Source organism: Rhagoletis pomonella, unplaced genomic scaffold (genome assembly GCF_013731165.1).
Source record: "Rhagoletis pomonella isolate Grant_MI unplaced genomic scaffold, Rhpom_1.0 Rhpom_scaffold_00004, whole genome shotgun sequence".
Taxonomy (NCBI): domain Eukaryota; kingdom Metazoa; phylum Arthropoda; class Insecta; order Diptera; family Tephritidae; genus Rhagoletis; species Rhagoletis pomonella.
The window spans coordinates 29,253,338-29,265,065 of NW_023458558.1; positions in this window are offsets into that span (position 1 = coordinate 29,253,338).

An 11,728-nucleotide genomic window follows, 5' to 3' on the forward strand; every position below is an offset into this window, starting at 1 on the left:
ACAGACTGAGCAGCACAGCAGAAAAGTCAAGTTGAATTGCCAACAAATGGAACGAGTTGAATGAAACATTGGCACAGGGAGCATCTAATTGAAAAAAGCTTACTATTGTCGGAGTTTTATTAAACCGTCTTCATAGTTTTAAAGTTTCTTTAAAGCGTGTATTTGAACAATTTAGAGATAATGCTAAGCAATGCAGACAGTTGTATGGTTCTATAATCAAATTGAAACAAAATCATTCATTATACCAATTATGAAAAAAAAACTATATGCGCCAGTGATGGAAAAGTAGGTACAATAGTGCCATTTTTGGCACTTTCATTCGCAGAGGCACTTTCGGCACAATTCACCCTGTTTTGGCACAATCATAAATTATAGAACCTTAGCGTAATATTCCAATATATAACAAAAAATAATATATTACATTATAGATTAAAACTATTACTACATTATAGATTAAAAAATTATAAAAAGTAAAAATTAAAAGTACTAACAAATTAAAATAAGGGCCGTGAGTAGTATTGTGTCGCAGCTCTTGACGAAACGATGAAAAAGTAAGTTTCTGCAATAACATATGTACATATATCTTGTTTGTTAAATTATGAGTTAGACTTTTATATAAAATCTATAGAAAATTAACCAATTGGTGAAACTGGTAAAAATGTCTCACTGACATTATTTCGCATATAGGTAGATAGATGTATGTGTAACCGCGTCAGAATAGCTATATTTCGATGTATTTCCCCTTCCTAATTAGAATACTGTATTATTTTGCTATGATTCGATTAAAATAGCACATCTAACCTAGTCCGGCGTAAGTGTTATAAACATTTTAAAGAAAGTGTACCTACTGTGAAGGCAGAAGTTAGTGTTGATTTGAAACATGTGGGCGCAAAAATATTAACACAATGGGTGATAGGAAATTGCCGTTCGTTTAAAATAATCGGAGATACCGGTCAACAGAAAATTTTCGAAATTCTAATATCCATCGGCGCAAAATATGGACCGCATGTCAATGTTCAGACATTAATTCCACACTCAACAGCAATTTCGAGGAATATATATAAGTGGCTTATATGCTAGCACTTTATCAACGGTCAAAATGATTTACCATGCAAAAATAGCATTGGGTTTGTTTTACCATTCGTCTTAATATTTATTGAGTCTAACTTATGTAATAACGGCCGCCGCAAGAGATTTCGTCAATCGGGGATAGATGCAATATCGCATGTAGGGTGTATGTGGCCGTCAGACAAAGGTGCGCTTACATAGGCTGCGTTTCTTTATACATTCCGGATAATCCCATTTCACAGCCGGAATAAACAGAATGCGTTTGAAATATACGTCAACATATCATCAGGAACGTTCTAAAGAATAAATAAACAAAAAAGTTTATTCCAAACATTCAGAATGAATAAAGAAATGCAGCCATAATGTTGCGGTCTTTATATGCATACTACATGATTCAATAATACAAGGTTAGATAATTATTGACAGCCGCGGTTTGACACTCCCTTATAAAAGGTTGCATATACGAAGGACGGAGGAAGGGGAAGAATGCAATCCCTTGTTGCGAAAATGGTAGTAGAAAAGTACGCAAAGAAGACAATTAGTAGTGAAATTCCTTTTGTAAATTCTAATGTACTTGCAGGAAATCTGGCTTTTTAAACGAAATATTCATATGTCTACGTGAAATACGTAATTTATGTGCTATTTAGCTGTATCAAAACTGCAAAGGACTCAAAATTAAAACAAAACTACTATGGGATTTCTGTAAACGTCCAGTTTAAAAACAATTTATGTTTTCATCAGTTAAATGTGCTTCATATGCATATACAAATAAATATATTGTACAAAAGCTTATACATCTATTTCGCAGCAAAGCTACACTTATTCCAAATAAATTTGCAAAGAAGCAACACGGTGCCACAGCTAAGGGAGCGGTGCGAGAGAGACAACTGCATACTAGGCATGGGTAACACTGCGCTGCGCGGCGCATTTGCGTTAACACCGTAGTCGGATTTGTCGCGCCAACACCAAGATATGAATAGCGCTAGCGCCATTAACGCCAAGAAACACATGAGACAAACATACAATTCGCCTTAATTCTTATCAAATTTCTCCTTTCTTCAAATTTATAGCTTTACTCAAGAAAGATGAGAATATCGTGGCATTTACTAGCAGCTAAATTCGGTTGGCGGTACAAGCGGTGCTCAGCGAAAATTAAAGAAATGAACTCTTTGAAATCGCTCCGTTATCTATTTCTGATGCAATAGTGTTTCTGTGACGCTGTAAAAATTACAACAATAACATTTTAGCCGGAACGTAAGACGTATTCTACGTCAAAATAAAATTGAGTAATATGAATGCAAGAGTACTCAATGCCGACATTCAAAAACTCATCACCTTTCACCTACATATCTATTGTTAATTGGAATTCTATGTAACACTTCACCATATTGCAACGGATGAGTGATATCATTAATTGGCTGGACATGTATGTACATACATTCATAGGTACATACATAGATACATACCTACATATATATTACATATATGCTAAAGTAAAATAAAAAAGTGGTTGCGTATTTTTATATGTATGTATGCATATAAAAATTTTCTAGCGGCTTAGAAGATTTTGACACGCTTTTCTTCCATTCAACCTAAACATTTATAATTAACCCATTCCATAAATGGCAAATGCATCTTATGCACTTCCTCTACGATACTAAATTATTTGTGTATTATGTATCTATGTATATACATATGTATGTACGCTCGTTTGCATGTGTATGCAAGTGTGTACGATTAAAATAATTTGCGTTGACACTAATTGGCATATAACGTACCTAATTACGTGCTAGCTAGAAAGCATCATAAAAAAACTTGGCGAAAATATAGTAATTTAGCTTTCTATGGGTATATGTATGTACATAATCGGTTATTAAAGGCGCACAAATGTTTATCGGACGATCAAATTTCTATTGACTAGTTTTTTTATTGTTGTTATTTTTGGCGAGGATATTTGCTGTAGAGTAGAAATTTAAAGAGTAGCAACATAAATTGATTTTTTTTTTGTAAACGAGCGACTAAAGAACGCTCAACTCTGATAAAATTTCCTTTCAGCTACAAGTTTTTACATGGAAAAAAGTGCACAACACCGACAGCCGCTTCAAATTTGCGCTTTTTATACTAAAATTTATGAAGCTATAAAAAAAGTTTATGAAAACCCTGATTGAAAAAATTAAAATTTTGATAACAACTAATCTACCTCCTATGGACGAAATCAAAGTGTGAACTGAACAAGTGTTAATGGTTTTCGTACTAATTTATTAATACTTTGATAATTTGCTAATAAACAACCTAAGTTTCACTTTCAAAAACTATAAAATCATTATATGTTGAGGTTTCTTTACGGTTGTTGTTAGGTGCCTTATACTTATGGCCTAGACTGTAGATTGAATTTCGGTGCGCAATTTTCCTTTTGCTTGGATATATTTTCCATCGTCATAAACATTTAAAAAATCTACTTTAGCGGCCAAAAATTCATCCACATTTTCATTCTACAAATTTTATTTTGAGCAAGTATTCACAAAGGTGTACTCTTAATCGGTTTACTCGCATTTAAATCCAATCGTTTTGTTACGCTTTCGATTTGTGTTTTTTTTGCGAATTTTTTAGGTTATTGGACGCAGAGCCATTGTAAGCCAAAAATTAGTATAAATATCAGCCGTATGCCAGCTTAATGGCGAGTAGAGTGATTAGTGTAAGAAAAATCTAAGAGTAATTACCGGATGTTTAAATTGATGAAATTCCCAATTCTCTTCGAAGAACAGCCATGGTTTATTTATATTAATTAGATAGACATATTTAAATATATATGGGTCCTGCAGATCGCACACATGCAAAGGTCACAAGCAGCTCATTGATTGAGTTACACTCGTTGAACTTCAAAAAGCGCTAATTGTATCAAACCGGTACCGAGAAGTTACCACACGTTTCATTATATGTACCAATAAATTTACACACTTACATACATACATACAATGTATGCATGTATGCACGTGGGTCATTTCCAAAGAAAGTGCTATATTTATTATTTGGTATCGTTGTAAAGGCGATTAAACCCCCTTTTTTCTGGTATGCATATTTCTATACTTCGAATATAAAAATTTGAGAAAAACACTTAAAATCAAAAAAACCTTTCTTCAATAAAAAAAATATTATAAACAAAAAAATTACAAACCAATTTTTAAAAAATTGGTATCGGTGTAAAGCATACCAGAAAACTTATACTTTCCTAAACCCAAAAATTTCTATTTATATACAAAAAAAAAAAAAAATTATTAAAAACATTTTTTTCTTTATATAAACTCCTGCCCCCTAAGTGAAAGCCTGCCCTTATATTCAAAACAATTAAAGTACTTAAATCGTACACCATACGTTCAGTGTGTTCCTTTAGAGCGCACACATGGCTCCATAATAATGATTCCAGTATATAAGTATATTGTAACTATCAATATCTTATTAAAAAAAGTGTAACTTTTTTTTTTATCGAAAACTAATAAAGTTCGAAGGACGAAATTCGAGGATGTGGTAGTTAGCATATTAGTCCTCGACATATATATTTTTTCAAAAATAAATATTGGAAATTTTCAAGGATATTCAAGGATAAAGTTTTAAAAGGACATTTTCAATACTTATTCTTCCTGGTGCACCTAAATATTATTATTTTTTTTTGTATTCTGCAGAATTTTTTTAATTGTTATTCTACAATGCACCAAATCTTTTGAATAATATTTTTATTCAATCATATTCTAGAAATTTCAAAGTCCTTTAAAAAAAATCCTGACGTCAGAGAGACAAACTAAAAACGCAGTTTTACTATATTTGGCTCCCACTTTTGTGAATATATTATTTTTTTCGTGTGTAAAATTGACTGTCGCACGGTGTTATAATATTGTCCCTCCGAATTTTCCAGGATATCACTTTTTTTAAATTTTGCCGTGATATTACCATTCGCTGTTTTGCTTGCCTAAGTACATTACAGTTGAGAAGCGCAAGAAGTTGTTAATCGAAAGATATTAGAAATAAATTTATAAAAAATTTATTTTTTTTTGTGTTTTTAAATGAATCTATCATTTGCACCATGGTAAGTCCGGCTAAATATTTGCTAAATGTCACCCATTTTTTTATACATAGAAAACATTAAAAATAAGATAAATACCAATGTCTGTTTATTGCTTAAGGAGTTTCAATGATTTCCTTGATTTTATATTTTCGTAAAATAAGACCCAGAAAAAAAAAACCAGAAAATGTGAACACTTTTAAGTGAAAAGTTATTTAAGTATTCTATTTAAATAGCTTATTTCTCTAAAAGTGTTCGAATGGCATATTTAAGAAATTGTTACCGAAGAAAGTTTAGACAAAACCTGCCTCCCAAGAAAAAACCGTGAAATGAAACCATGAAGACGGTCACGAAGAAGGTGGAAAAAGCTTTAAAATTAGCTTGTGTGATAAATGAGGTTCAAATAGAAATGCAAATGTTTAAAAAAATTCAAAAATAAAAAAAGTATTCTGCACAAATTTTTACGTCAGTAAATGTTTTCATAGGACAAATTTACCAATCTTAAAAAATATATAAAAAAATACCTGCCATGCACACTTTGTTTGGAAATTACCCAACTATGTTATGTTACCTTGTGTTGTCGCGGTGAAAGCATTTAAATATTGTCAGCAGCATATCCGGTCATTGTGTGAGCGAATTTCTCCTTCAAACCTGGCAGCAGGTTTTCGTGCGTCTGATGCATTTAATTAATTCAATGCAAATTAGATGCACAGAGGCAAATAAACTTAATTTAAATTTCTTGCGAGTTCATTGCATTTGACATGCCATTTGCCATCAGTTGTGGTTGTTGTGGTGCGTTCTGGATTCAAATTATAGCCGGCTTCGCGGTGAGTAACACCTTTTCCTTGAAATATGATTACAATTGCAGAAATGTGCGTGATGAGAATATCGATTTTAAATGCAGAAGACACGCCTGAAAATGTATTCAGAAGAACCTAATGGCAGTTTACATGATTTTGTAATAAATTGGTGTGAACTCACGTAAGTATACATACACTGCCGCTACAAAGTATTGGCACAGCAAATTTTTCACAATATATGCAACAATTTTTATTGTAATATTTTTCCGCCAATTTTGTATGAAAACATGGTTCATTCTACAACAAAAAACATAAAAAATATAATTCCTAAGCTTTGTGCTAAACACACGAAAATTCAGCAAGTTTTCAACTTTTTAATCAGGGTTTTTAGACTTTTTGAATTTGAATTGAGCATGCAGTTTTACAGCGCATTAAATTCTAGTAAAAAAATGCAACTTCGGAGTTAGTCAAAAATGGCATTGATTTTTGAATTTTTTTTTTTTTTTTTGAAGGTGTTTTGCATTTTTTCCATAAGCTCTAACCAGAATTACAGCAATCACCAATCATCGTCGCCGAAATTAAGATGAAGTAGATCGCGGAATAATATGGATATGAATGTGTTGCGGCTTTGTATTTCAAACCATTTGTACTCTGTATTAACCGCTATATTCGTGAAGACTTTAATATTTCTTCTTTTTTGGCGCTGTTAACGCCTAAGCGATTTTGGCCGAGTTCAACAAAGCACGCCAAGGGCACGCAGTGCCAACTGACGCAAATTGGAAATGCCAAGTGAAGCCAAGTCCTTGTCCACCTGATCTTTCTATCTCAGTGGGGGCCTCCCTCTTCCTCTGCTACCACCAGCGGGTTCCGAGTTGAATACTTTCAGAGCTGGAGCGTCGGTGTCCATTCGAACGACATGACCAAGCCAGCGGAACCGCTGTATTTTAATTCGCTGCACTATGTCCATATCGTTGTAAAGCTCATACAGCTCCGCCGTCGCCAACGCGTAAAGGCCCGTAAGTCTTCCGCAAAATCTTTCTCTCAAACACTCCAAGAGCCGCCTCATCGGATTTTGTCATTGTCCATGCTTCTGCGCCATATACTAGCACGGCCATGATGAGTGACTTATAGAGCGTGGTTTTCGTATGTCGAGAGAGGACTTTACCCCTGAATTGCCTACTCAGTCCAAAGTAGTACTTGTTGGCAAGAGTGATTCTGTGTTGGATTTCAATGCTGACATTATTATCGGTGTTAATGCTGGTTCCCAAGTAAACGAAATTCTCTACTTTCTCGAAATTGTAACTGTCAACAGTGACGTGGGTGCCAAGGCGCGAATGTGCTGATTGTTTGTTTGATGACAGGAGATACTTCGTCTTGTCCTCGTTTACCACCAGACCCATTCGCTTTGCTTCCCTATCCAACTTGGAAAAGGCAGAACAGACTTCGCGGTTTTTTTTAATAGTCATTAGGGAAATATTACACACTAACGCTAATACAAATTACAATATGAATTCACATGAACTGCCCTCAATGATCCTCGTTATTCTTCTGACGTTATTCTTTCGTTCGCTGCACACTCCGATGTCGTGGCCACTTGTAGTCATTTACTAGGGTTGCCTTATACTCATTAAGCCTAGAATGAGTCGAATCATGCTCGAGTATTTAGAATAAATTACGAGTATTTAACAATTAAATTGCTTACATTTGTCCACCACTTGCCGTGGCTATTTCGCCAACCATTTAGCTATTCTTAACTCAAATTACTAAGTTGTTTAAATATTCGCAATTTATGTAGTTAAAAGGCTTCCTGTATCATTTGTGTTAAATGTTTATTCACATCCCTTTCTATGATACGTTAAATATTTAAATACCTCCGCTTCGCTTTAGTTGTGCTGAGCAATGATTAATGAAGTGAAATAGAACCCAATTATTATTGAAATAATTCTGTATGTCCATATGTTTGTATGCCGCCTTTTGCGTCGATCACGTTGTTGGAGAGTAAATCACATGGTACGCCAGACGATTGATTTAATAAATATGAATTATACATTACGCTAAATAAATTAAGTATTTGGAAAATTTTGTACGCCCCCTACACAGTTCGTAATTGCCGGCTTGAAAGTGGACGTAAGTAAATGAAAATGTTTATTATACAAATATGTTCCGCATACACGACACTGTACAATTAAGATGGAGTGAGAAACAGAAATTATAAGAATAGAACATACAGAAGCGTCTCTCGGGTAATTTTGGAGGCCTTCATGCCTTTGAGGACAAAGATATTTATTGTAAAAAAAAAAACTAATTTTAAATATATAACACAGTGAACAGCCTAGCTAGTCATTTCAGCATGTTTAGGAAAAAAAAGTAGTAGCAACGATTCAAGCCAACCCATCGGACGTAAGGTTTCTACTAAAAACCATGGATAGAGCAGGAACAAGTCAAAACGGTCGTTTCCCAAATATAGCCAACTGGAACAATGAAAGAAAGGAAAGATAACCACATCTGGTATTACGATGGCTCCAAAAGCGATAATGGTCTCGGAAAAGGTGATTCATAGGCCTAGGACCGTTTATATGTATGCCATGGAGCTCTGTTAGGCGAAATTATTATATCTGGATGAAAAGAAAGGGCTATAACATTGTGAAAATACGGAAGGTATCATACTACAGACTAGATCTTTCATACTGGAAATTGTTACAGGCTTTCTTACTGGCCACTGCAGGGTAATGAATAGGGTGTTTGACTCTGCTTTTCTGAATTTATTTCAGCGTTTTTTTTTTTTGAAATCTTGGGTTTTCGCATACCGAGTAAACCGGATTTTTACCATTGAAAAAAACCGGGGTTTCACTTAGTCTATTTATATACCAGAATCTAAATATTTATTTTATTGCAAATGCATCTAGAACATTGTTATTACTTTTACATATGATTACTGGACATTTTTTACTGTAGAAAATTATATAAAAAATCAAACGAAAACGGAACGAAAATCTTTCACTGTGGTTTTTTGTTGTAGGAGCTTACTAAGCTCTGTCTAAATCAGTAAATCGGACTGTGTTGTCCATATTGGACAATAGGTAGAGAGAAGGATGTTAGTTTAGCTGATGTAAGTGGCCATGTGAAGAGGTGGTTAGTGTCGTCGGGGCATCTTATTCAAATTCGACTGAAAAGTTTAACCTGCTACAATATCCAGAGTGGAGTTGTGTCAAAGTATCGCGGGCCCCACGAATCAACTCGAGCTTGTCGTCTGCGATAGGTACTTTTGTCCTCGATGGTGGAATTCAATGCGTGAGAATTCACGAAGTTGTTGTTTGATGATGAACGGCCTGTCTGTAATAGACTATATTTATAGAGTCGGTCTGGTTCAGCGGGTGGTGTACTCCCATTCCCAAGACATTCTGTTCTTTTTTGATAAAAGTATTTGCATGGTAGCACACCACAAAGAGGAGCAGAAGCTCGGCCAAACATTTAGCGAAAGTGTAAGAGTAAAATATATTTTTGTTAACTAAGTAACCTGCATCCTCCTTTGAATAATAATCTAATCTAATGCAATGTACCAAAAATGGCGACATTTGCTTGTAAGAATCAACAAAATAGACAAAAATAAATGCACTTTTTAAACAGATATATGACTAATGTATCGCACTTTGAAGAAGGAGACTAAATTTCATGTGGGTGCCTGAACCTTTGGGTATCTGAGCGATATTGCGGACCTAAATAAAAGTTGTTTATCAATTCCACATATTGTACTGTAATTATAAAAAATGCTATCTGCATTACACCAAAAAGCAGCAAACAATTAAAAACGATAAAAGTTCAATTGCGCCGAACGGCACATGGCAACAAATAATGATTATGGTACTTAATAGACAATCGAAAAGTTTTAGATGCTAAAAATGTACATATTTACATACGTATAGTAAAATACATATCTACGAGTATATGTGCAAATGTGCACGTTGATTCTACTGAATAGAATACCCACTCATTTGTTGAGCTTGCCATTAACCCTAGTTAGATAAGGTAGGTCGGTTCCTTAGCAAGTCCAAAGTGTACCAAAATCCAAGTTCAAGCTACAGGTTAAATTATTCAAATATTTCACAAAAACAATGATAAACTAATTTTTCGAGTATGTTTTGAACTATTTTACAGGGTGGCGACGGTTAACTGTTAACCAGGTTTTTTGAAGAATAAAAGGGCCCTTTATAGATCTTGCGAAAAAAGTGCTTTATTGTGAATTTTCCACTGATTTTACTCAAGTTTTATTAATTAGTTTTTAAATCTTATTTGGGTTTAGCAGCGATAGGCACTTTGAGAGAAAAAACGCAAGCGGTACACAAGTCTTCATCAGTTAATTTATTCCATGTCTTCTCTAACCATAAGCTAATTTCCTCCATTTTGAGTCCCTTATACCTCCCCTTTTGTCCAATATAAGGCCTAGTGCTCAAAAATCGAATAGACTCGGAACTCGTGACTAGCGCGGCCATTCATTCGACCAACCCTATATAGTTTTTCTTTTTTTGTCTTTTTTTTATACAAATATTAAGAAAAAAATACACCTGAAAAAGACGTCCTTTTTCCCAAAGTTTACACTGCTTAAATTAACATAAAACCTCTGGAAAATTAACAATAAAATACGTTTTTCACAAAATCTATAAATGACGCTTTCATTTCTCAAGAAAAAAACCTGGGTAACAGTTATTCGTTGCCACGCCACGAAAACACCAAATTTTTCCATGGGTACACAATCGTCTTGGACGATGAAATACGAGTAGAAATACATACACAAGTTAGATATATGTACATAGCTTTACTTAAAAGAGGAAAACCGGCTTTTCCATTAGACTTAACCTAACTAGGGTTAAATGTATGTATGCTTGTTTTTATTGGCACGTCACATCCGTAACCTGTTGCTCACAAAATTCGTACATATTTAGGTATGTACATAACTGATGTTATATGTGCACATGTACATATTTATCATTGTAGCTGACTGTCTCGCCTATTGAGTGTGTTGCAGATAAATCTCAAGTTTCATATTTCAAGTTCAAGGCCAACTAACTTTACGACGATGTAGTTAGTTGATTGAGTGTGCACATGTGCTCATACCCTGCAGGAAAAATAATATCAATAGTTAGCTTTTTTGCGTTTGATTTCTATAAAATAATTAACTTGCAGTTAGCTACTTAAAGCTAACATGAAACTAGTTGACAAGTAATGCAGATACAATCGGGAGATTATTATATTTAAACGAGTTTCTATTTAAATATCCAGCACTTCACAATTGAGGACAAATAAAAGGAAGAACGAAATTTCATATTATCATTTTGAAGTTATGTCTGACGGAGTTCGAATATGGGACCACTTACCGCACATATATGAAATGTAATAAAATAAAGTAAAAAATAAAAAAGTAAAAAAAATTAAAAAAGTATTTTGTTTTTCCTATTGATATTTTATGCCCAAAACTAATTAAATAGTTACAAGTTAGTTACATCAAATGCAGAGGTAACCACCCTGGACTATTTCGCGACCATCGCCATACAAATATAGTTAGCTTTCCTCAAAGGAAATATAGAAATTAAAGTGGCCTTTATGTCTTTCCCAATCAACTTAAAGTTAACTTATAGTTAGAAACATTTCCTGCAGGGTATGTACATATATACATACATACATACATACATACACATACACATATTTGTACATAGATACAAAAATGAGCGGATAACTAAATTGGTGAACTAGCGATTGAGTTTTAAGTAGCAATTGCCATTTTGCTGGCTAGCAAAAAATAGTAACC